Genomic DNA, 27,680 nt, shown 5'->3' with positions numbered 1-27,680 from the left:
ATAATAATTAGGAGGATAAAATGAGATTTCTTCCAATGGCCTGGCTTCTCGGACCTAACTTGAGATAGTACCGGGGGAGAAGGGAGAGACAGGAGACAGAGTTCTGTTAAAATGGCACTGAAATGACACGTACAAATTAGAAACAACTCTACAGACTTAAGCACCTTTAATCTTATTCCTGCTGGCAACAATGACTTCAGTAATAAGAGGATTTGCAAAAAGCTTTCTACACAATCCAAATAATCCCAAGGAAACAATTAGCAAGGTAGAAGCAGAACATAGGGCTGTCAAGATGGTGCTAGCCTACTGATAGGGAATTTTCCAAATATTAACATACACTAGGGAAAGTCCTACTTTAAAACAAGGCAACAATATAAATCCAGAAGCAGTGCAAGAGCTATAAAATTATTTTCAAGAGTATGGAAAATCATCATCGATAAATCTTTTTATACTACCAAATCAATAGATTAGTTGAATGCCATATATTATGCAGTATTCTTCCCCCAACAAAATCAATCTAAAGTATGAAGGCACTTTGTTCTTTACAATGTCATAGAAAAATGGGTCATATAAATTATGGACTTAGTATTTTCAAGTAAAGTTCATCTAATGTATATGAATATATATATGTACTCTTTATATATACAGATATTTATACTCTTTACTAAAGAATGTATCTGTTCAATTTAAAGTGAATTTACAAGGTAAAAATATCAGCCCAAAACTTTTTAGGCACGATATGACATGATATGATACGACATTCTACTGTAAACACCATAGACAACTTGGGAGAAAATTTATAAAAATCTCATGAAGTAAAAAAAAAAAAAAATCTCATGAAGTAGGTATTACTACTTTGTTAAAAAAATAAATAAATAAAAGGAAACTGAGGTACAGTGAGCAGTAAGCTAAAGCATTTTAACCAATATTACACTAATAATCTGGAATCAGGATTTAAAATCGGATTTTACTGACATCAAAATCTGAGCTCTTGGCTATTATCACACATTGTGGCCAAGTTATATACTTATGGAAGGAGAAGGCACTGGGGGCTGAAATAAGGTAGCAGATTAAAATAGCTTGTTGTCAGTGTAGTGAAGACACTAATAGTTGGTGACAAAGATTTTGTGTTTTTTTTTTTAAGATTTTATTTATTTATTCATGAGAGACAGAGAGAGAGAGGCAGAGACACAGGCAGAGGGAGAAGCAGCCTCCATGCAGGGAGCCCGATGTGGCACTCGATCCTGGGTCTCCAGCATCACGCCCCGGGCTGAAGGCAGGTGCTAAACCGCTGAGCCACCCATGCTGCCCAGATTTTGTCTTTAAAAGTCAAGTTTGTACAGATACACAGAAGAGTGCACTAGAATTGAAGAGAGTTCTCCAGGGTATTATCCCATTAATAACTGTTTTTATTTAAAACTAGTCTTCAAACATGCCAAATGTCTGATTTTTAAAGATATGTATGTACTTTTTTCCAACGTTAAGGGTGAAATTAAATTCAACATGCATATGTAGAAATGAAAGACAAGACTTCTATCATGGACCTTTAAAAAGATTTCTTTACAAGTCAATAAATTATGCAGGAACAGTACCAAAAACTTCTCAACTTTTAGATAAGCACTCTATTTATATTGCTAGCTTTTCTGTTTTGTAGAAGCACAAAATCCTTGAGGAGAGAGTTGAGGGAAGAAACTGAACACTGTCACTTCACTTAGTCCCAGTGAGACCAAGTTCCTTCCCATTTTGAACCCTGATTTTCTCATCTGTAAAATGGTAATATCTATTCATGAGGTTGCTCTGAGGATAAATGTGCCTGTGCCTCTCAGACTTGATCATGGAGTGGAGGATGATGCAGCTGTACCTGGGGACAGGACAAACATGCTACTTCTTTTAAGAGCACCAATTTTATCCAGTAATAATTCACAACACTTTGTAGTAAAACAATCAAGACTATATTATACAACAAAATATAAAATCCAAATGAGGTTCGAATGCATTGGACTATACAAGTGCTATTGGTGAGAAAGTATTAGAAGAAATGATGAATGTGACTGGAAAATAGTAGCTATCAATATATGTTTCTTTCCCTCCTCTTTTGTCTTCATAAAATTTTACATTTACTGCCTTTAAAAATGGGGAAGGGGAAGAAATGATCTTTGAGGATCCACAATTCATGGCTAACACCATCTGTATTAGAGTGACTTTTCACTCATGATCTTATGGGCTAGTCTAGGTCTCATTAGAAAGGCAACTGATGACAGTATCAACTCAATTACAAACTAGCTTTTTAAAATACATCTTTTGTATATGAGTGAACTGAGGTAGGTCTGTACTCTACCTACCTAAATTATCAAATTCCAACCTGGTCAAATACCAGATGAACAGCCATTTGTACATGCTATCCTGGACTACCTGTATACCTAGTCCAATGGATGGGAATGTACGACTCAGCAACTGTCCTCTTTGTAGGATTTTTCATCTCCTAGCTCCACTGCTTTCACTCCTAGGCAGTCTCAATTGCACATCGATATCCTTTTTAATCATCACCTCTTTTCAAAATCTGCCACTACTTTAGTCTCCTTTATTAGCTTCCTTCCAGAAAACAGTGACACTGTGTCAGCAGATGCTCAGTAATAAAAATGCTATTACCTCAAGAATTATAAATTGTTATCTTACCAAAAAAATTAATCCCAAAACTCCTCACCCACAGACAGCCTAAAATAATTTACTAATGCTCAAATACAAAAGATAATTCCGGGATCTGGAAATTTCTTAGATCCAGAATCAAGTAATGAGTATTAGCACCACCACTATTCTTATGCACTGTATATCACAATATATGTGAATGATGCCCCCTAAGGTTGCAATATGAGGATTTCAGTGCTCAAGACAAAAAAAAAAAAAAAGATTTAAGAAAACAGAATGTCTGCTATTTATAAAAAATCTTAGATGGCAAACACCAAGATAGAATTTATCATTCTGGCAAATAAGCACTGCCAAATAAGTCATCTAAAGTATAATTTTATTTCCTAAAAACCAAACTGAGGCCTAAAGAATGACTCTAGGTCACACGATTAAGTGACAGAGAAAGCAGGAGAAAAAGATGTAATGAGGAGGCATGAGATGAAAGTAAGTAAAATAAAATATGTTAAAACTCTTACCCATAACATGGAGATTTGTAGTTGGTCAATTAAAAAGGTCAACTTAAAATAAATACTATACAACCATTATATACATACCTTAAATATTTCACGTTAACATAAAGTACATTAATATGTATTTAACAATCTTTTGATGGTAGACTTGCTTTAAAAATTTGAATCTACTAATTTCAGTGCCCTTTTTTGGGTAAATCATATCCTTTATACTTACACTAGTATATCCGTTTTCAATTTCTTAAGCTTTGTTTTTCAAGCTTTTCACAGTTTACATATATATTAAGAACATTAAAAACTCAAAAAAAAATTCATGAAATGATGCTCCTTTCTAGATGTAACACAGTATGATTATAATCTGGTATATCCTTATTTTTTAAAGATTTTATTTATTTATTTTATCATGAAAGACAAAAAGAGAGAGGCAGAGACACAGGCAGAGGGAGAAGCAGGCTCCATGCAGGGAGCCCATGTGGGACTCGATCCGGGACTCCAGGATCACGAGGCTGCCCTATCCTTGTTTTTTTAAAAAAAGGTTCCTGATTTCAACCTACTAAACTGACTTGATGACCTACAGATTGAAAAACTGCTTTAAAGGTAAGACAAGGGAACACCTGGGTGGCACAGCGGTTGAGCACCTGCCTTTGGCTCAGGCTCAGGGTGTGATCCTGGAGTCCAGGGATCAAGCCCCACATCAGGCTCCCTGCATGGACCCTGCTTCTCTCTCTCCCTGGGTCTCTGCCACTATGTGTGTGTGTGTGTGTCTCCCTCTCATTAATTAATAAATAAAATCTTAAAAAAAAAATGCAAGGGGCAGCCCGGGTGGCTCAGCCGTTTAGCACCGCCTTCAGCCTAGGGGCGTGATCCTTGAGACCCCTGATCCAGTCAGGCTCCTAGCATGGAGCCTGCTTCTCCTGCCTGCCTCTCTCTCTCTCTCTCTCTTTCATGAATAAATAAAATCTTTTAAAAAAAATGCAAGAACTTAACAGAATCTTTTTCTTTCTTTTTTAAAGAAGAATTAATTTATCTCTAATATTTTACAGCTCTTTTCATATCTAATTCAGCAGTATTTTTAGTCATTACCTTTTATCTACTCTTTTCAAAACATTCAACTTAAGTTTTCACAGAAACATCATCTCTTCTGTTTTCCTTAGCTTATATAATGATTTAAATCATGTAACTAAAATAAGTACCACCAGTTGGAACAGGCTTGGGAACACAAACAAGTCATGATCCTGTTGATCATACCATTCGACTAGTTGCAGCAGAAACGCAGAGACATACTGAAAAGTGTATTCAACATGCTGAAGGGCATCATGGTGTGTTTTAAGTAGAAATCCTCAAGGCAGCAATCTAATGAGTCATTTATTTAGTGTTAGTTTGTTAAGGAAGCTATCACAGCAGCTAGTATGAAGTGGCTGGTGCTTCTGCTCTTTTCCTTAATTTCTGCCAACATACGTTACTACAGTCATGTACGTAGCTCATCTATTGCTCAATCGAACATGTTGGCATCCTTTAGAAAACATATCATTACAGAACCCAATCCTGAATTTCTTAGTTGTAAAGTTTAAATTCCGCATAGCTCTACTAAAGTTTTACCATCATATTACATGTACCTGTCTAGTCTTCCTTATCATCCTGTTTATTTCTATAACTGTCTTTTCTTTGTTCTAGTTTAAAGAGTTTTTGCAAAGTCATTGATTTCATGCATGAGCACATTCAACAAATATTTACTAGGTGCTGCCAGGCAGTGGGATAGGAATTGAAGATACACTGCTGAGCCACAGAAAGCTTACAACTGAATAGAAAGAAATATTAAGCATCCAAAAACACAATCATCAAGTATGAAAATTCCATGGAGTAAAAGAATAGGTGACTACACAGCTTTAACACAAGCCTATAATTTGTCTTGACATCTTTGGCTAAAATTAGAGTTCTCCTACTTTAAAAACTGCATTGTGACTTTTTCTCTGATTCCATTTCTTAAACCCATGAAATACAGGCTTTTATTTTATTATTATTTTTTGAAACCATACGCTACTTTAATGATTCCCATCCATCCCTTTGAAGTATTAGGTTTCATCTATGATATTGGGGATTTGTGTCTTCTCTATGTCTCTTACTCTCAGGTTTCATAAATGTGTGTGAAAATACAAGGGTAACAAGTATCTCAGAGTCTATGTGAGATATAAAATTTATTTTTTTATTTTTATTTTTTAAAGATTTTATTTATTTATTTATTCATGAGAGACACAGAAAGAAAGAGGCAGAGACATTGGCAGAGAGAGAAGAAACAGGCTCCATGGAGGAGCTCAATGCGGGACTCAATCCCAGAATTCCAGGACCAGGTCCTGAGCTGAAGGCAGATGCTCAACAGCTGAGCCACCCAGGCATCGCAGAGATAAAAAATTTAAAGACACATTCCTCTACTCAACTAATTAAAATGTTCTTTTGACTAACTGGATGTTACTCATATGCTTTAATAGTATCAACGGTATAGTAGCACCATTCCATTAACATTTACCGATTCCCAATCTAAAATATCTTTCCCTCCCCAAATCAACTCATGAAAAAGTCTACCATCCTATAAAACAGGTTCAAAAGCTATGACCTCAGATCTTCCTTTATTCCTCTCCTTGTCAGGTAACTATTTCTCTGAAATCCTATAGCAATGACAATCTCTCTCTCTCTTTTGTTTGAAATAGTTAGAAATTCCTAAGAATTTGTAAAGACTTTACCCAGTTTCCACACTGGTTACATCTTACAATATGCCATCAAATCCAGGCAAATGACATTGGTATAAAAGGTATGTATAGTTCTATGTCATTTTATTGTCACATGAATAAGTAGATCACATAACCACCATTCAAAATACAGAACTATTTCATCACAAAGAATTCCTTCCTGCTATCCCATTATAAGCGTATTCATTCCTCCCCTTCCGGCTATTCTGAATCCTTGACAACCACTAATCTGTCATTCATCTTTATAATTTTGTCATTTTGAGAATATGATACAAATGGAATCATAGAGTATACAACCATTTCAGATTGGCATAATTTTATTCAACATAATACCCTTAAGATCTAATTAAGTTGTCCCGTGTATCAACAGTTCATTTCTATTTACTGCTGAACAGAATATTCCATAGTATGGATGTACCATAATTTGTTTATTCACCCATTGAAAGAATTTTCAGTTGTTCCCAGTTTTGAGTTATTACCAAAAAAAAGGTGCTACGAACATTCACATTTGGGATGTACATTGGATCACAAGCTCCACACAGGGAAAAAATACTTGCAAAGGACATGTCTGGTAAATGACTTTCATCTATAATATGTAAAGCATATTCATGTATATATTTTTATGTGGGCATATTTTTATTTCTCTGGGATAAATGCACAGAAGTGATATTGCTGGGCCACATGGTAAGTGTATATTTAGTTTCTAATGAAATTTCCATATATTTTCCAGAATGTCTGTTACCATTTTAGATTCCCACAATCTATGAGAGATCCGGTTTCTCCAAATCTACATCAGCATTTGGTACTGTCATTATTTTTCACGGTAGCTGTTCCAACATGTAGTGACATCTCAAGTGGTCTCAATCTGCATTTCCCTAATGGCTAGTAATATGGAATGTATTTTCATATGCTTAATTTACCATTAGTATATCCTCTTCAGTGACATGTCTATTTCATTCTTTTGGATTTTCCTAAAAATCCATAATATCTCTTCTGGACTATTTACATTTTTAGGACTGAGTTTCATTGTTGTGTGTGGCGGGGCGGGGGGGGGGTGCGGCGGGGGATTGAGTACAGCTGACACATGTTACATCAGTTTCAGGAATATAACAGTGATTCAACAATGTTATGCTATGCTCACCACAAGTGTATCTATCATCTGTCATCATTCAATGCTAATACAATATCATTGATTATATTCCCTAAGCTATGTCTTTTATTCCTGTGATTTGTTCAATTCCATAACTGGAAGCCTGTATCTCCCGTTCCCCTTTACCCATTTTTGTCTATTCCCCCAACCCCTCCCCACTGGCAACCATCAGTTTGTTCCTGTATTTACAGATCTGATTCCACTTTTTGTTTATTCATTTGTTTCTTAGATTCCACATGTAAGTGAAATCATATGGTATCTTTCTCTGTCTGGCTTATTTCACTTAGCATAATACCTTCTAGGTCCGTCCATGTTTTCACAAGTGGCAAGATCTCATCCTTTTTTTATAGTGGCTGGTTTTGATAAAGTCTAGTTTATCAATTTTTTTTCAATTTTTTTCTTTTGTAGGCTGTATTTCTGGTATCATGTTTTTGTTTTTAATTTTATTTTTAAGTTCTCTCTACTCCCAACATGGGGTTTGAACTCACAACCCCAAGATCAAGAGTTGCATGCTCCACTGGTTGAAGCAGCTAGCTGCCCCTCTGGTGTCATGTTTCTTTCTTTTTTCTTTTCTTCTCTTCTCTTTCAGATTTTATTTATTTACTCATGAGAGACAGGCAGAGACATAGGCAGAGGGAGAAGCAGGCTTCATTCAGGGAGCCCAAAGTGTGGGCCTGGAACTCCAGGATCAGGCCCCCAGCCAAAGGCAGACACCCAACTGCTGAGCCACCCAGGTGTCCCTGGTATCATGTTTCTTATATGTTTTTTTTTTCCTAGTGTGAAGATTAAAGGTTGGTTTTTGTTTTTTTTAAATCATTTGTCTAAAAGATTTTCCTTTCTCTGTTCCAACTGTTTTTGTACCTTAGTCACGTATCAGTCAATTATGCCTGTGTAGACCTATTTGGGTTTTGTATTCTGTTCCAATGATTAACATGTCAATTTCTCCACCAACATCCTCAGACCTGATTCCTGCAACTATATGTCTTGAAATTAGAGAAACTGATTTTCTCTACTTTCTTCTTTTTCAAAATTTTGCTAGCTATTCTAATTCCTTTGCATTCTTATATTAATTTTAGAATAATCTTGTCTATTAAAAGTCATAGGGGGGATTCTGTTAGGAATTGCATTAAACCTGTGTATCAATTTGGGGAGAAGTGAACTTTCCTATGTTGAGTCTTCTAACATGCGAACACAGTGTATCTCTCCTTTTCCCTGTATGTTCCTTGACGTCTCCCACCAGCATTTGGTAGTCTTGGTACACAAGTCCTACATATGTTCTGTTGATTTAAAACTACATTTTTCATTTCTTTAGCAATTCATTTAGGGTAGGTCTACTGGAGATGAATTTGCTTTGCTTTCCTTCATCTAAGAATGTCTTGATTTCCCCTTCATTCCTGAAGGATGTATTTGCTGAATAAAGAACTTGGGATTTTTAGCTTTCGTTTTGTTTTGTTTTTAAAGATTTTATTTATTTATTCATGAGAGACATAGAGAGAGGCAGAGACATTAAGCAGAGAGAGAAACAGGCTCCCTATGGGGAGCCTGATGCTGGACTCAATCCCAGGACCCCAGGATCATGACCTGAGCCGAAGGCAGATGCTCAACCACTGAGCCACCCAGGTGCCCCAATTTTTATGTTTCTGAATACTTGAAAAATGTTATGCTGCTGCCTCTTGGCCTCCTTGGTTTCTGAGGAGAAATCCACTATCACTGGAATTGTTTTTCTCCATAGGGAAAGGTGTCATTTCTCTTTTACGGTTTTCAGGATTTTTCTTTTGTCTTTAGTTTTCAACATTTTATTATTACTTCTTTGGGTTTATATTGTTTGGAACTTGGCTCAGATCCTGGAATCTGTAGGTCTGTGCCTTCTGACCAGTTTGGAAAGTTTTCAGCCAGTCCTTCTGCAAAGCTTTCCAGCCCTGCCCCTATTCTTCTCTCCTCCTCTGTGGTCCTTCTGTCATAGTCCCATAGGTCTCTGTGCTCTCTGTTCATTTACTGTTCCATTTTCTCTTTCTTGCTCAGATTGGGTAATTTCCACTGTTTGACGTTCCAGTTCCATTGTTCTATGTCCCCTCTATTCTGCTGTGAGCCCATCCAGTGAGTTTTTATTTCAGTTACTGTACTTTTCAGTTCTAAAATTTCTATTTAGTTCTTTAGATTTTCTTTTTTTTTTTTTTTTTTAGATTTTCTTTTTTTTAAGAGATTTTATTTATTTATTCATTAGAGACACAGACAGAAGAGCAGAAACATAGGCAGAGGGAGAAGCAGGCTCCCCAGAGGAAGTCTGATGCAGGACGTGATCCCAGGACTCCGGGATCAAGACCTGAGCCAAAGGCAGATGCTCAACCACTGAGCCACCCAGGTACACCTAGTTCTTTATATTTTCTATTTCTTTACTGAGGCTTTTTGTTTCTAGGCTGAGACTTTATATTTTATTTTTCTTTTACTGTTTTGGTGAAAAAATTAGTAGCGGAAGTGCTTTAAAAATTATGGGAATATGTGGAAAAGACAGAGAAGCAAGTTTGAAAGGCCTCCCATTGATCAAATTTTGGACAATATGAACAAAATAAATAAAAATAATAAATTCTAACCATTACCGGGGTGCCTGGGTGGCTCAGTTGGTTAAGTGTCTGACTTCAGCTCAGGTCATCTCAGGGTCCTGGGATTGAGCCCTGTGTTGAGCCTCGCTTAGTGGGGAGCCTGCTTGTCCCCTTCCTTCTGTGCTCTCTCTCTCTCAAGTGAATAAATCAACATCTTAAAAGAAAAAATTGTAACCATTATTCACAGGAATTCATGTTGATATAAATAAACAAGGAAAAGAGAAAGTTTTTCCTTACAGATTGCCAAATAATAAATATAGAAAGAATAACAGAAAATCAGCTTTTGGAAACTCTCATTATCATCATTATCAAAAGTTTAGTCAAAATACTCTATGTAGTGGGCAAAAATTTGATGATAAAAATTTACAGTTTCCCTACAAAATATTAAGCAATTAAAAGGAAAGACACAATTTTACAGAGGAAAAGCCTGGTAAACATCACCTTAATCAAGTGATCAAAGTTAACATCACTTGTCAAAGGACAAATCAAAATTGTACACTGCCAGAAAAGATGGAGAGAACACATCACTTCTGTGATATTCTTGCCACAGATGCATAATCTGAACCTAATCATGGGGAACTATTAAACACAAATTTAAAGACATTCCACAAAATACATTCTTCCAAAGTGTCATAGTCTTGAAAATCAAGGAAAGACTAAGGAACTATGATTGAAGAATACTAAAGAGATAGGATAATTATATGCTATGTAAAATCCTGGATTAGATACTTTTGCTATGAAGGGTATTTTGGGGACAACTTGTGAAATTTGAATCAGGTCTATGAATTAGTGGATAGTAAAGTGATACTGCTAATTTCCCACATTTTATGTTTGTATCATGGCTATGCAGAACATCATTATTTGTGGTATTATGTTATTCACTAAAGTACTGGGAGTGATTTAAAATCAAAATAAAACAATAGCAAAGAAAGAAAAGAAAAAAGGGGGAAGCGAGCAGCTAAACAAACTACCAGTGTTTTATTATTTTTCTAGTGGAGCCCTGCCCTCTCCATCCCTCAGAAATCTGATTGCAAGGTGCATATTAACACTGACAACACTACAATTCTTACAGATCATGAAATGCACAGATTATCTATCGTTAAAGTGCACCTGAAACAATTTAAACAATATTCTGATGGACATCTCAAGGTATGGAGGAGGAGTCCACATCTTAAGGCTCCACATTGCATGAATGGAAGTTCAGATTTAAACTCATATGCAAGCACTAAGAACTGAACAACTTTTCCACAGTTGGAAACACATCATATACCAAAAAAAGAGCTTGAAACCCATCATAACCCAAAATTCTATTAAATATTTTATTTATTTTTTAAAAGATTTTATTTATTTGAGAGAGAAAGCATGAGCAGGACAGAGAAGGAAAAGCAGACTCCTGGTTGAGCAGCGAACCCGATGGAGGGTGGGGGGAGGCTCGATCCCAGAACTCTGGGATCACAACCTGAGCTGAAGGCAGATGATTACCTGACTGAGCCACCCAGGTGCCCCTCTATTAAATAGAGGGTTTCTAAACTGAGAGGGTTTCTAAACTGAGTTTAGAAACTCAGTTAATTTTGAATAAAATCTACCCAGACAAAAGGCAATATTAGTAAATATATATTTTTAAAGATTGATTGATTGATGATAGACATAGAGAGAGAGAGACAGAGACAGAGACACAGGAGGAGGGAGAAGCAGGCTCCATGTCGGGAGCCCAACGTGGGACTCGATCCCAGGACTCCAGGATCGTGCCCTGGGTCAAAGGCAGGTGCCAAACCACTGAGCCACCCAGGGATCCCCAGCAAATATATATTTTTAAGACTTTATTTATTCATGAGAGACACGGAGGGACAGACATAGGCAGAGGAAGATGCAGGCTCCCCATGGGGAGCCCAATGTGAGACTTAATCCCAGGACCTCAGGATCACAACCTGAGCCTAAGAAAGACATTCAACCACTGAACCACCCAGGTGCCCCAGTAAATAAATTTTATATATATTTTACGTTCTTTTAATACTACTATTTTACTGGCACTACTATGCAATCTAACTTTCCTACTTTAGAGACGTTAAGCAAAAGACTTATCATCTATTATGGGTTGAATTGTATCCCCCAAAAGATGTTAAAAGTCTAACCCCAATGATCTGTGTGACCTTAGTTGGAAATGGGGTCTTTGCAGATGATCAAGTTAAGATGTGGTCAACAAGACGGGCCCCAATCCAACACTACTGATTTAAACTCCTTATAATAAGGGAGAATTTGGTCACAGAGACAGATACAGAGGGAAGATGCAAAGAAAGACATGAAACAGATTCTCCCTCATTGCCTTCAGAAGGAGCCAACACCCTGCTAATACCTTAATCTTGAATTTCTACCCTCAGAACTATGAGGTAAGAAATTTCCGTTATTCAAGCCACCCAGTTTGTGGTATTTTCCTATGGCATCCCTAGAAAATTTAACATAACATCTGAACCTTAATCTCTTCATTTGAAAAATGAAGATCATGTTATCACTCATGCTTATTTTTAAATTTAAAATGAGAATATAAATTATTTTTTAAATAACCAAGAATTATGAAAATGATAATGGTATTATTATGCTTTTGATAATTTAATAAATACCACTGTCAAAAATTTTCTGTTATAATAAAAAAATTTAAGTGATGCTCTTGAACATTTCTACTTTTTTTTCCCATTTTTAAACTTTTTTTTAAGGTTTTATTTATTTATTCATGAGAGACACAGATAGAGAGAGAGAGAGAGAGAGAGAGAGAGACAGACACAGGCAGAGGGAGAAGCAGGCTCCATGCAGGGAACCCGATGTGGGACTCAATCCCGGGTCCCAAGGATTTACAGCCTGGGCTGAAGGTGGCGCTAAACCGCTAAGCCACCAGGGCTGCCTTACTTTTATGTTTGTTTTTTTTTTTTTTTGTTCTTCTTGCTGAGCGTTTATTTTTATTTTTATTTTTTTTAGTTATTTTTATTTATTTATATGTTTATATATATTTTTTTCTCTTTTCTATTTTTTTAAATTAATTTTTATTGGTGTTCAATTTACCAACATACAGAAAAACACCCAGTGCTCATCCCGTCAAGTGTCCACCTCAGTGCCCGTCACCCATTCCCCTCCAACACCCGCCCTCCTCCCCTTCCACCACCCTTAGTTCGTTTCCCCGAGTTAGGAGTCTTTATGTTCTGTCTCCCTTCCTGATATTTCCCAACATTTCTTTTCCCTTCCTTTATATTCCCTTTCACTATTATTTATATTCCCCAAATGAATGAGAACATACACTGTTTGTCCTTCTCCGATTGACTTATTTCACTCAGCATAATACCCTCCAGTTCCATCCACGTAGAAGCAAATGGTGGGTATTTGTCGTTTCTAATTGCTGAGTGATATTCCATTGTATACATAAACCACATCTTCTTTATCCATTCATCTTTCGATGGACACCGAGGCTCCTTCCACAGTTTGGCTATTGCGGCCATTGCTGATAGAAACATCGGGGTGCAGGTGTCCCGACGTTTCATTGCATCTGAATCTTTGGGGTAAATCCCCAACAGTGCAATTGCTGGGTCGTAGGGCAGGTCTATTTTTAACTCTTTGAGGAACCTGCACACAGTTTTCCAGAGTGGCTGCACCAGTTCACATTTCCACCAACAGTGTAAGAGGGTTCCCTTTTCTCCGCATCCTCTCCAACATTTGTTGTTTCCTGCCTTGTTAACTTTTATGTTTTTTAATTGACTTTTAATCCATAGGCCCAAAAATTCCCTTTGCTGTATATGGTAAAAACAGACAATTTACAACCATCTGAACATGGCTGATTTCTGCTTTTTTTCTCATGTTTTGATCTTTAAATAACATTTAAGAAGTAGGATTTTTCTCTTCTAAAACCTTTTTTGAAAAACACTTTGTCAAGTTATAAATGACATATAAAAAGCTGTACATATTTAATGTATACAACTTGATAAATTTAGAGATAAGTATACACCTGTGAGAGTATAAACAAGGCCATAAACTTGTCCATCACCTCCAAAAGTTTCCTTCCCTCTTTTTTCTTCATTAAAAATTTCTGTGAGTGGCAAGAGCATTTAACGTAAGATCTACCCTCTAAGCAATTTTTTAAGCATAATTTTAAATAGTACAATATTGTTAACTATAGTTTTCTGAAAATTTGAAACTTGACCCCATCCCCACCAAAAACAAAAAAACCAAAACCAAAACCAAACAAAATCCAGAACACTGATCCCCTTATGGCCACATAAGCAATAAAAGAGCAATCCCAGGTAGTTGTGACTCAGAGCACTACAAACAACCAACAGCATTTGGTGCTGCCAAAGGCAGATGATGAAGGAATATGGTAGACAAATAAACTGAGCATCTAAACAAAATGCAAGGCTTAATTTTGTACATAGTACAAATTCTCTTTGCTCTACTTCCTGTACTTCTACACTTCCACTAAAAAACATGCCTAGTAGATGCCCAAAAGAGTAGAAATTCAGTATACATTAGCTGTCCCAGCCCTGCCTCACTTCCTTCCCTTCTACTCAGATGATACAAAGTTGCAATATAAAAGTAGGGAAGCAACTTTGTAGTCTTCTCACAATGTCATAATACCAATAAGTTTCACACCATCTTTGCAAGCTCCAGTTAATTAGAAAGAATTTAACTAAAAAAATAAGGAAATTTGTCAATGTATCTCACCTTTTATAGAGTCCTAACATATGACTGCCCAAAATAGAAAAATACCAGGCAAGCTAATGTAATTTCTCATTTTGAATAGTACAGATTAAAATGCATGTAAATTACATTTCTTTGCTGTAAGTTCTCTACACTACCAGAAATAAAAGTTAACTGACATGAGGTACTAATAAAACAAATTTTTAGTATCTCATTGCCTACATTCTATGCATCCCCACCCTCTTTTGGCCAGGCAGGTGATGGTGTTAAATCAGTCAAAGATTCGTGGGGAAAGGTAAGTTTCAGGGTATAAGTCATGTTTTAAGGCAAAGATACACCTGGTCCGGGCAAACTCAGTATTCTGGGTACTTTACTAAAGAAGGAACTTCCTTTATATTTTCATCATTACAATTTCATTTAAGATAATAAGCTATTATTTTATCCCCAAGCAGTCAGACATTTGAAATGTATTAATTTTTGGATGATATCTTTGCTTTAACATTGTTTTCTTTCATTAAGATTTCTTAACCAATTTTGAAAGGTCTATTTTAAAAATCATTGCTCACTGATCACCTACAATAAGTAAAAATATGGAGACAAATGTTCAGTCACACAAAATATACCTTTGGACTTACTTGAGTTAGTTTAAGCATATGTTTAGAATATAAAAATATTTCATAAATACCTTTCTTCTTTAAAGGGGGTATAAGATCTATACCTCTAAATAACATTACAAAAATAGCTAATATGACTCCTATAGTTAAAATCATTACAGAGGAAGACCTGGTTTCTTTATACTACCTTAATGTGTCCCTAAAATGCTCAGATTTTTGGATGGGTGAATTATGAGAGGAAATTATTCCATAATCAGCATCAGTTAACATGTGAGAGGTTGGGTTTATGATTGTTTTTTTTAATTTTTTAATTTTTATTTATTTACGACAGTCACAGAGAGAGAGAGAGAGAGAGAGAGAGAGAGGCAGAGACATAGGCAGAGGGAGAAGCAGGCTCCATGCACCGGGAGCCCGAAGTGGGATTTGATCCCGCGTCTCCAGGATCGCGCCCTGGGCCAAAGGCAAGCGCCAAACCACTGCGCCACCCAGGGATCCCTATGATTGGTTTTAATTCCAAAAAATCAACAGGCTTTACAGCTTAGTAATGGGCTTTGAAGTCACAGAGAACTGGGTTTAAACTCCACTTATAACATCCTAGGCTATAGCACACTCTTTCTTTTTAAGATTTTTTTTTTTTAAGATTTTGTTTATTTATTCATAGAGACACACAGACAGAGGGGCAGAGACACAGACAGGGGGAGAAGCAGGCTCCATGCAGGAAGCCTGACGTGGGACTCAATCCCGGGTCTCCAAGATCACACCCCAGGCTGCAGGCGGCGCTAAACCGCTACGACACCAGGGCTGCCCTTTTTTTTTTTTTTTTAAGATTTTATTTATTCATGAGAGACACAGAGAGAGAGAGGCAGACACACAGTTAGAGGGAGAAGCAGGCTCCATGCAAGGAGCCCAACTCGGGACTTGATCTTTGGTCTCCAGGATCACACCCTGGGCTGAAGGCGGCGCTAAACCACTGAGCCACCCGGGCTGCCCTATATAGCACACTTTTTGAAAGACTCAGTTTACTCGTCTGCAGAGCAAGTCCAAAATATGCCCAAAGGTTCACCTCAGGCTTAAATTAAGTATATTTACAAGGTTTAATGGTACCTAGAAGCTAATTAATGGCTGTTAATAGATAAAATATTTTATGTAGCATATATTAATCCATTTTGTCTTCTGTGTTCTTACATTAACATTATAAGTTTTATACAAGACCCATATGAAATGTCACTATGGGGGGACACCTGGGTGGCTTAGCGGTTGGGCGCCTGCCTTCAGCTCAGGTCGTGATCCTGGGATCCGGGATGGAGTCCTGCATCAGGCTCCCTGTGAGGAGTCTGCTTCTCCCTCTATGTCTCTGCCTCTCATGAATAAATAAATCTTAAAAAAAAAAAATGAAATGTCACTATGGTTTATTCACTCTGTTGGGCATGTTAATTCTTTTTTTTAAAAGATTTTATTTATTTATTTATGATAGACACGAGAGAGAGAGAGAGAGAGAGAGAGAGAGAGAGAGACAGAGAGACAGAGACACAGGCAGAGGGAGAAGCAGGCCCCATGCAGGGAGCCCGACATGGGACCCGATCCCAGGACCCCAGGATCACGCCCAGAGCCAAAGGGGGCGCTAAACCTGCTGAGCCACCTGGGCTGCCCAGGGGCATGTTAATTCTTATTTAAGGTACTTAAGGGATGCCTGGGTGGCTCGGAGGTTTAGCACCTGTCTTTGGCCTGGGGCGTGATCCTGGAGACCGGGGATTGAGTCACAGTGGGGCTCCCTGCATGGACCCTGCTTCTCTCTCTGCCTATGTCTCTGCCTCTCTCTGTATCTCTCATGAATAAATAAAATCTTAAAAAAATAAAAAAATAAGGTAATTAAAAAAATAAGAATTTTTAAAAGGCACTAGAGTAGGAATCAAAATATGTAGCCTCTGATCTAAATTCTGATCTCAGCTCTACATCGGCTGGCTGAACTTTCTTAAGCAAGTTACTTGATCTAAGTTCAGTTAGGTCATCTGTAAAATGGTAAAATGTAGGTTTAATATTCTGATTCCTAGATTAATTTTATAAAACTATTATTTATAAGTACTTTTAAATAGAGAATACTTAACAAAATAATATATTTATGCATCCTATTTACATTAATGTCACAACTTTTTCCAAAAAAATCCAAAAAACCCCACAACACCCAAGAGTACCTAACCTAAATACTAGGGCCAATCCTAAAATATTTTCTGTTGCTGGCTAGGGCATAGGCATTCTAAGCATCACTCCATCATATCAATAAATATCAAATAAATTTCAGAGTTCATATCATATATATAAGTCATTTTTATAGTCATTCCACAAAATTAAAGGCAATCATCACAAACACCTGGATTTATCAGAGGCTACTAAATTAATAGCTTTTAGGAGCAGAAAATATTTACCAGGTATAGAAAGACTGCATTCTTTCTTTGAATTGATTCATTGAAAACTGAGAGTAGTTTGGTAATTAAAAAGGCAGGAAAGCTCTTCTTACTTTTCCAGTCTATGAATACAAAAAGAGAAAAAGGCAAGACTGAGTAAGCTGTATAAAATAACCTAACACTTCAAGGGGGAACAATTATACACAGTGGGGAACACTGGACTACCCATCAGGGTGTGTTTAGCTGCCTAAACATAAAGGGATTACAGGCAGCTCCCCTCTCCTGTGCCTATTTCCTCATCTACAAAATAGGGATATTAGCACCTGCCCTTACTTCAGGAACATGGAGGTAAATAGAAATTTCTTGGAACATGTATTACACAAGGTGCTACTCTCTCATAAAGCTGAATAAAATAACCTACAAAGTTTTTTCCTCAGGGTAGATTTCACTAATAAAAAAATCCCCAAATCCAAAATGCTACCTACTTCCAAATGTACAAGTATCTACTTCAACTGGCTTTATCCACACCCATACACTATATACACACACACATATATATGCATACATACATACACACATATAAGTTCACAGGTGATCAATATATATTGCTATCACTGTAAAATATTCTGAAAAAAGGGTACAGGATTACATTTTGTCTCTAGAAGACAAGAAATACTTGGCACACACAAGTGTGGAGACTCACCATCACTGGCTGACCACTACATTCTTTGCCAGAAAAATCTCAGAATCCTGACAAGTAAAAAGTTCAAGCAGCCTTAACTAAGGAAGAAGAGTGGGTACATGCACTGTTATTTGCCATGTACCTGTACTGTATAGCTATATTTGAATTAGCATAACTAATTAGTACAACTAGTATAAATTAGTATAACTGAGTGGTATAACTTATTAATTAAAAGCATATAAGAAAAAAAAAAGCATATAAGTTTTATATAACTGTACTCTGTGCTCATGTAACTAGTCTATATAATTTTTTTCCTATACATTCAGTGATGGTCCTAACCATTTATGAAACTCTGAAACAAAGCTTAAGTTCAATGGTGCAAACAAAATCAAATATGTAAATAATCAAACTGTCTTATTTTTTGAGAAGGGGTTCACAGCAGCTCATAACACTTGAAAGTGGAGATCAACACAAAATTCTGCCATAATTCTGCAACAGTGTTAAAAACTAAGATATTTTTACCTTATACAACTGGAAAGAAACTAAATTCTTTCTTCCTTGAAAAAGAGTCTGATCCATGTGTACTTTAAATTCTTTAAGGGAATTTTAATATCATAAAATTAGGATATTTAATTAAAGATATAAATTAGGATATTTCATTTAAAAGGCTATTCCTAAAACAGAAACAAAACACGAGACAAATACACAAAACAAATACAAATTTTAACATACCCACCAAAGCCCTCTAAAACCATGAACTATAATGAATAAGGAAAACCACCCAACTCTTCCTCTTTAGACCAATATGATGGTTACAAATAAGCTCTTTCTGGCTGTCCATCGACACATCTACAGACCTTTTATTCTTTTGAAATTTCCCCAACTTAAATTGGATGCAAATAAGCCAGGTGTGGTCCTTACAATAGTAATCCTGCTGGCCCCTATTGAGTTTCCATAGAAACATGCACAGCTGGCAATAGCAAAGGGGTTGTACTGGCCTCAGACTGGTTTAAAGTTTCAATACTTACTAAGTGAAATAACAATTACAATATCTTAGTAAAGAACAGATAGAAAAAAAAATCCTATCTTTGGGATCATCAAGCAAAATAATGCAAAGTGCTTTCATCTAGGCCAAAAGTGGGTTTCAGCCCAGCAGCAATAATCAATGCATCTGTGAAAAGTTAAGAGATGCCAATTGCCAAATGGTAACTAGTCTTTAGTAAAGAAACATAATTTAAGATAGTATTCCCTGTGGGTCACTTAATGTAATAGCCAACAACCAGAGAGAAAAGCAATACAAAGTCTAATCTAAACAGTAGTAAATACCATGTATCTTTTCCTTAAATAAATTCAGTATGCTTTTTATTACATGTCAAATGTTTTCACAACAGTGATTCTCAAAGTACAGTACCTGGATCAGTATCATCAGTATCATCTGGGAAATTATTAGGAATGTAAACTCTCAGGCTCCGCCCCAGACCTATTGAATCAGAAACTTTGGTGGTTGGAAGCCTAGCAATATTTTTTTTCACAAACCCTCCAGAATATTCTTATGCATGATAAAGCTCAAGAACTTCTGATTTACAGTGCCAAACCTCAAATAGAAAATGCAATGCCTTACCTCACTCCTTGGAACTAAGTGAGGCATAGTAATAAAATGTAAAGGAGAACTCACTGGCCTCCTGAATTGGTTCTGTTGGCTAGTAACTCACTGCCTAAAAAATATGCAGAGATGAGCAGTGGTTCATCATGTCTATCCTTCCTACACATGTCAAGTACAAGAAAAAAAATTATAGTGTAGGCTCATGATTACTCAAGGAGAGGAGGGTCTGCAAATAAGACACATGATCCACTACCACGCATAGCCCCCTACCAATCACAACCCATTTCTCTTTTTTTTTTTTAAGATTGTATTTATTTATTCATGAGAGAGACACACAGAGAGAGAGAGAGAGAGAGAGAGGCAGACAGAGACACAGAGGGAGAAGCAGGCTCCATGCAGGGAGCCCGACCAGGGATGGGACGTGGGACTCGATCCCGGGTCTCCAGGATCACACCCCTGGCTGAAGATGGTGCTAAACCAAACCGCTGGGCCACTGGGGCTGCCCTCACAATCCATTTCTAATCATTAAAGTCTTCAGACACAGGGTAGTAAATCTCACCGTTTATTCTTTTATAGTAAAAAAATAATAATTTTTCTAAGATACCTAATATGTAGTAGGTATAAGTCTGAAGTTTGTCATAAATTTTAACATTACTCACTTCTTATAAAGAATTACTTATAAGAACTTTAAAAAAAAGCATACAGTTCTTGCAGTTCTTTAGTATCTTAATCATTAGATACTTTATGTACTACAAAACACACATTTCACTTTTCCTTTAACTTCAGGACACCATGTATAATTATTTCCCTATTTCCTTTAAGATAATGAGCAGCATATCAAAGAAACACCATTCTAGTGACATTTAAAGTAACCAGACACAAACAGAGAGATATAATAGAGAAAAACTACTGGGAAAATCAAATATGACATATGCTGTTAGAAATGATTAAATAAGGCCAAATGAATAGCTTTCTGTAGCTCATAATTAAAAATACATACAAAATAAATTTAAGTAAGAAGACTGATTCACAGGCTTCTCGTTCTCTTTGTTAAATGCTGGTGTTGCTCAGTCCACTCTCATTATACCAGTGATTCCCAAAGTATTGTCTTTGTGTTACTAGTGGACCAGAACTGATCCCCAAATGCTAATTATTGATTTTTAAAAAATTTTTATTTTGAAATATAGTTGACATATGTTTCAGTGTAAAACACAGTGATTAACAATCCTATACACTACACAATGCTCATCATGAGAAGTGAGGTTACCATCTGCTACCATACAGTGTTATTAGGCTGTTATTGACTATAATCCTTATGCTATGCTGTACTTTTCATCCTCATCATTTATTTATTTCAAAACTGAAATTTGTACTTCTTAATCCCATTCTGAAGTTTCACTTCAGACTACATACTAAGCACATGCTGGTTGCCATTCCAATTCTCCCCATTTGGGTAAGAGTAATTCTGTTTAGCAAATGACCTCAGCTCAAGGGAAAGATCTAAATGATCAATCCGATCCCCATAGCTCCTGACTTGTTCAGGAGTAGACTGCAACCCAGAACGTTACTCAGTTGTAGCCAATGAAACCAAGGAAAGAGCTTAGATCTTTCTGAGAGTTATTCTCATTTTAATAGAAAATAAGTGGTTGGGAGGCCTGGGTGGCTCAGCAGTTGAGCAACTGCCTTTGGCTCAGGGCGTGATCTCAGAGTCCCAAGATCGAGTCCTACACTGGGCTTCCTGCATGGCGCCTGCTTCTCCCTCTGCCTGTGTCTCTGCCTCTCTCTCTCTCTCTCTCTCTCTCTCTCTCTCGGTCTCATGAATAAATAAATAAATCTTAAAAAAAAAAAAAAAAACAAAGAAAAGAAAAGAAGTGGTTACTCTCCATTCTCCAGATTCTCATAAGGAAGCTAGCAGGTGTTTTGCAACCACCAGGGAAAGAACCTGAGGGCAAAGGAACATACAGAACCCAGTCCTGAAGCTTCAGGTCTCTAAATCATGTGATCCAAGCCAATTCTCTTGTGTTTAAGCCAGACTCAGTTTCCATTATCTGTAGCTGAAAGCAATCTACCAGTAACATATATTTATTAAATGAGATACTAATTTTGTGCTCATCAATTAGAATTAGTTACTGGAATCTGCTAAGAAATGTGGTTGCCATTTATGTTAGAGGCAACTCTGCAAAACTATTTTTTTTTAAGATTTTTATTTATTTATTCATGAGAGACACAGAGAGAAAGGCAGACATAGGCAGGGAGAGAAGCAGGCTCCATGCAGGGAGCCCGATGTGGGACTCGATCCGGGACTCTAGGATCATGCCCTGAGATGAAGGCAGACGCTTAACCGCTGAGCCACCCAGGCATCCCAACTCCGCAAAACTCTTAATGTACAAGCACATAATGTACAAGGTGGAATTTCCAAAATTTGGTCCTATTATTTGTGCATGATCAAATTATAGGTTTTCAGTCTCAATTATTCCTTCTTATTTCATGTATCAATTTAGTTATCTACTTGTGTATTTGCATCAACATTTCTAGCTTATAATATTTCAAAAGAGGGGATCCCTGGGTGGCTCAGCAGTTTAGTGCCTGCCTTCAGCCCACAGCATGATCCTGGAATCCTGGAATCGAGTCCCACATCGGGCTCCCTACATGGAGCCTGCTTGTCCCTCTGCCTATGTCTCTGCCTGTGTCTCTGCTTCTCTCTCTCTCTCTGTGTCTCTCATGAATGGATAAATAAAATCTTTAAAAAAAAATTTTTTTTTCAAAAGAAATTAGTCTTCATGATAGAAGTCAGTAAAGTTCAAATAGTTCCATTTCACAGTAAAGTGCTTTACATATAAACAGGAGTATGTTAGATGAGTTATAAGCATGATTCCACTTTTATCTACCTATAGGCACATATATATGTATACATATGTATATATACGTATATGTGTGCATGTGTGTACAGGTTTATAAATAAAGTTAATATTTAGCATATACATCTGTTTTTTTTTTCGTTTCAACTGATACATAGCTTTTATAAATTTCTTTTTTTATTATTAAACATTTTTAAACTGAATTACTTACTTTTTTAATGCATTTGATAATACTGGTTTTAAATATAAAAATTTGTTATAATATGAGGAAGCTCTATCTAGTAATTTGTTATACTATGAGGAAGCTCTATCTAATGTTTCCAACAACAAAGCTCTAATTGCTCAGAAATAATAGAAAACTAGATTCTTTTTTACCATCTCTACATTTGGCCTGAACTGAGGTCTCGTTTTACCTAAATGCAAAAAATGTTAACTGGATGAACTTTCAAAATGTTGTCCTTGCTCTGAACATACAGTAATCTATTTCCTTCAGTAAGGTAAATTCTTTGTCAACTCCTGACTAAGCTATACAAGAAGTAAACAAAATTTTCTACTTGTACAGTTTGTTTTGAGACAAAATAAAAATGTTAATTTTTTTGTTTTTAATTTAATTTTGTTTTTTAAAGATTTTATTTATTTATTCACAGAGAGAGAGAGACAGACAGAGACAGAGAGAGAGGCAGTGGGAGAAGAAGCAAGCTCCATGCAGGGAGCCCAATGTGGGACTCGATCCCAGGACCCTGGGATCACGTCCTGAGCTAAAAGCAGACACTCAACCACTGAGGCACCCAAGTGACCCTGTTAATGTTTTTTTAAATATTATGGCAGCCACTCAAGACCCTTTTTGCACTATCTTTAGTAGAAAGCAGTACCTCCAGAACATACCTCTATTATAGGTTCTGCTTATTAGTTAATTAATTAATTTTTAAGATTTTACTTATTTATTCATGAGAGACAGAGAGGGAGAGAGAGAGAGGCAGAGACACAGGCAGAGGGAGAGGCAGGCTCCACGCAGGGAGCCCGACGGGGGACTCAATCTCGGGCCTCCAGGATCAGGCCCCGGGGCCAAAGGCAGGTGCCGAACCGCCGAGCCACCCAGACTGCCAGAGGTTCTGCTTATTTAATAGTTGAACCATTCATCAGAAAATGGCAACAAAATATTAACAGCGACCCTTAAGGGGTTCAAATGGTAGAAAAGCTTTTTGGTCAACATGGTAGAGAGAAAGACCTTCTACAACCCTTTCACACTACACTGGTTATGACAACACCAAGCAAATGATTCCTCACAATGCCATTAAAAAAAAAAAATCTCATAATTTTGGCCTCTGAAGTAATGTTCGTACTCCACAAAAATGATTGCAGGAATTTCTAAAGCCCTATAGGAAAATTCTGAAACTATTAACCTAACAGCAGATGATTCTATAGCCCTGTTCACTCAGTGCTCCTTCCAGACAGTAAAGCCAACATACGTTAGAATTGCCAGTAACTTTCAAAGTGGAAAGTCAATATAAGAATTCCAAGCAATGAGGAATAATTAATGACAATTAGAAAAAGGATCAACAAACAGGGAACATTTTAGCTAAATGAGATCAAGAACCTGTCTTGAATTTGTTTTTATTCCATACTGTCACTCCTTTCTCCTGTATTAGAGTGCTACAAAGGAGACCAAAAAGATAGAAAAAAGAAGCATAATCTACCTGTAAGAAGCCTCCCTAGCTCTTTCTCCCCAGTCTAGAAGCATCAAGAAGAGATAATTAAGGCAACATAAATATTTGTGAGTCCATATTCTAACATGAATTTGTTTTTTTTAATTTTTTAAAATTTATTTATAATAGAGAGAGAGAGAGAGAGAGAGAGGCAGATACATAGGCAGAGGGAGAAGCAGACTCCATGCACCAGGAGCCCGACGTGGGATTCGATCCCGAGTCTCCAGGATCGCGCCCTGGGCCAAAGGCAGGCACTAAACCGCTGCGCCACCCAGGGATCCCTCTAACATGAATTTGAAAGAAAACAAGTTAAGACAGGGTAACAAAAATGGGATCCAAGGAGCTCCAAGCCAGCAGCACTTCTACAGGGTAGCTAGGCTTCATTTTGCCTACCACATGGGAAGAAACAAGAGCATCTGCAGTAATGTTATTACTCAAATAATCTTCCACCACTGGAAGATTACCCTGTTTGGTAGACAAAATGAGGCCATTACAATTCTCCATTCTGGGGCGCCTGGCTGGCTCAGTTGATAGAGCATATGACTACTGAATCTCGGGGTTGTGGGTTTGAGCCCCATGTTGGGTATATAGATTACTTAAAAATAGAATTTTTTATAAAATTCTCTATTCTAAACTTGAATATGCTACTAAACAGATTTTATTTTCACTTATCAACTATCTAGACTTTTTTTTTTTTTTTTTAATGATCCAGACATTTTACCATACTGGCTAAGTCCCTTCTTAAAAATGCACTCCTTGTTTGTGCTAAAATAATAATACTAAGAGAAAAATTAGATAGGCAGATGAAGAGTATAGGCCATTAAAATAAAAGTAGCAGTTAGTCGTAACAAAGCACAGTGTGTATTCATACTACCACTGAACCTTTTTCAGCGTTTCCTTACTGTTTAACAAAAAATAATTTAAGCACCACTGTCCTGTATCATTAGATTTAGAATCAAATCTAACATAAAAAGCAACCTTTATCTCTCCTGGCTCTTGCAAATAGCAAAGGATAAAAATCAGAGGGTTTTAGAGCAGAGAGAAATGTTAGCAACAATCAATCCAATCCCTTCACTGTACAAACAAGGAAATTATGTGCAAGGTTGCATGATTTATTTCAGAACACTCTGTGAGTGATGGCACACAGCTTAAATTCAGATCCATTTTCTGATTCTTAGCCCATATGAGTTCTCTCCACAATGGCCACGTCCCCTTCAGAAATGCTTAAATTTTCCAACAATAATATTATAAAGGCACTTTTTAAAAAGTGATGTCTTTTTAAGTATACTGATTATTGGTAATTATTCTCCAAACACTAACTTTATAATAAACGTTCATATATTCATTCGTTCGTTTGCTCAGGCACTCCAGTAATTTTAAGAGATCATTATGTATAAGGCGCTGTACTCTGCTCCATGGGATCAGAAAGATGAGTCAGACATGATTCTGACCTTGGAAAGCTTAGTCTGGCGGAATGAAAAGACAGAACAGACAAAATACTCTATTAGAGCTAAATTAGCTTAAAAAAAGTTTTTACTTTTTGACAAAAGGGTACAAATAAATGCATGTTTTAACACAAAAAAATACAGTTTTCTGGTGATTTAAAGGGCTTATTTATGTAGAATAACCATAAGTAACTAGATATTTATGAAATAGTTTATTCTAAAGAAAACAGACTAGATGCTTAAATTCTATAGCATAATTTGAGGGTTTGGATACTGCTTTTAAAGTTTCTTTAAAAAGAACTTCATGTGTAAAACACTATGATCATTTGTCATTCTTCTTTGTCTCCTATGTAAAAAAAAAAAAAAAAAACTAGATTTGTAATTCAACCAAGTTTAGCTAAATATTTTAATGTTTTTATGTTACAGTGGAGTCACTAAAAACTGCCCAAATGAGAACAGACCACATGCCAGCAAATATATCAAACATGTCCAACCAAATATTACCGAGTTCACTGGCTGAAAACAGAATAGAGTAAAAATTACAGTAACAACACTTGAGTCAGTAAAAGATAGAATTTAAGGTATGACAATCTGGTGTGATTTTCATACCATTATAAAATCAAAATTAATTTCCACAAAATGGAAAGTCATTTTAAACCATCACATTAATATGCTCTCTCAGCACTTACAATCCCACAGAAGCAAACACCATACAGCAGGCCTTTATACTGCAATTTCTGTTCCTTCGGCTGAAGATGCTTCTGCTTAGGTGCCTTCTTCTCCCTATTCCAGGCTCTGACTGTCATCTCCCCAAAAAGGCTTTCCCTGACCGTTCAACCTAAAACACATGCCACCCTCCTCCAGTTACTATTGTGTCACCCTATTTTAGTCTCTTTATGTTCTTTTGATAATTTTAAAACTCATTTACTTGTCCCACCAGAAGGCAAGCTCCCCAAGCTCTGGCACCTTATTAATCTTGTTCACTACAGCAACCTTTGTGCAGGAGACAATCTGACAGGTGCTCAAAAATATCTGTTAAATAAAGGAATGGTGCTTAGAAAGCCTAATAAATAATAGATCAGGGATATCAACTTAAGTCCACAAGACTCCTTAAAAAAAAAACTATTTCAAGAACACATAAAAATATATGCTGAGGGATCCCTGGGTGGCGCAGCGGTTTGGTGCCTGCCTTTGGCCCAGGGCGCGATCCTGGAGACCCGGGATCGAATCCCATGTCGGGCTCCCGGTGCATGGAGCCTGCTTCTCCCTCTGCCTGTGTCTCTGCCTCTCTCTCTCTCTCTCTCTCTGTGACTATCATAAATAAATAAAAATTAAAAAAATATATATATATGCTGAGAGGACTCATCTATTGACTTGGGCCCTTCTAACAAAATCCTACTGTAAGTATACTACTGACAACATATCTGAATTTCGACAGAAAAAATTCTGTCTAGCAAATACTTCTTTTTAAAGGCAAGACTATAAGGGACAAAGAGCAGTTTCTGGTTTGTGAGATTCCTAGACATTTAGAGGACCAAGTTCTATTTTATTTATTATTATGTTTAGTGTTTCCCCTAGATTAGCATGAGTTCTCAGAAACAATAAATTTAGAACTGCATTCTAAATAATGGATGAAAAATCTAAGAACATTTTGTGTAGAAATTCCAGATTCAAATATAAATCAAGAGTGACATTTAGGATCTTGGTAAACGGGGTAAAGTTAGTTAATACCTAAATTAAACTTTGCTCACCAATAAATAGATACAAATCTTTCAATAAACTGAGCCATTCCAAATCACACCTAAAAGACCAACCGTGCCTCCTAACTTTGTAAAATAAGACTAATTATGTTGGGAGTCCCATTAAAATTCCAGCATCTCTTGAAAAATTCTGATTAAGAAGTGAATTCCTCTATTTGCCATCGAGGAACAGGAGAGCACACTATTTCAGGAAAATTGATGGACCAATTATTTGTCAATCAAGCATTTACTATGGGCCAAGGTCTAAACACAGGTTTGTAGACTTTACGCAGATATACCTACAT

At 36.7% G+C, this 27,680-nt stretch overlaps 1 protein-coding gene across 2 annotated transcripts in view; it reads right to left on the bottom strand.

The window, feature by feature from the left end:
* POU2F1 (POU class 2 homeobox 1) overlaps positions 1 to 27,680 on the bottom strand; it is a 185,993-nt gene that overhangs the window by 88,363 nt on the left and 69,950 nt on the right. Inside the window, exon 2 of one of the 2 annotated variants that reach the window (XM_041751771.1) lies at positions 17,364 to 17,464. The exons of the other annotated variant lie outside the window; for it this stretch is intronic. The gene's annotated coding sequence lies outside the window, so the exon portion shown is untranslated. The remainder of the gene's footprint in view (positions 1 to 17,363; positions 17,465 to 27,680) is intronic. 2 annotated transcript variants of the gene reach the window in all.

Source organism: Vulpes lagopus, chromosome 1 (genome assembly GCF_018345385.1).
Source record: "Vulpes lagopus strain Blue_001 chromosome 1, ASM1834538v1, whole genome shotgun sequence".
Taxonomy (NCBI): domain Eukaryota; kingdom Metazoa; phylum Chordata; class Mammalia; order Carnivora; family Canidae; genus Vulpes; species Vulpes lagopus.
The sequence above is the reverse complement of the archived record's forward strand: the minus strand, read 5'-3'. Positions and strand labels throughout refer to the sequence as shown.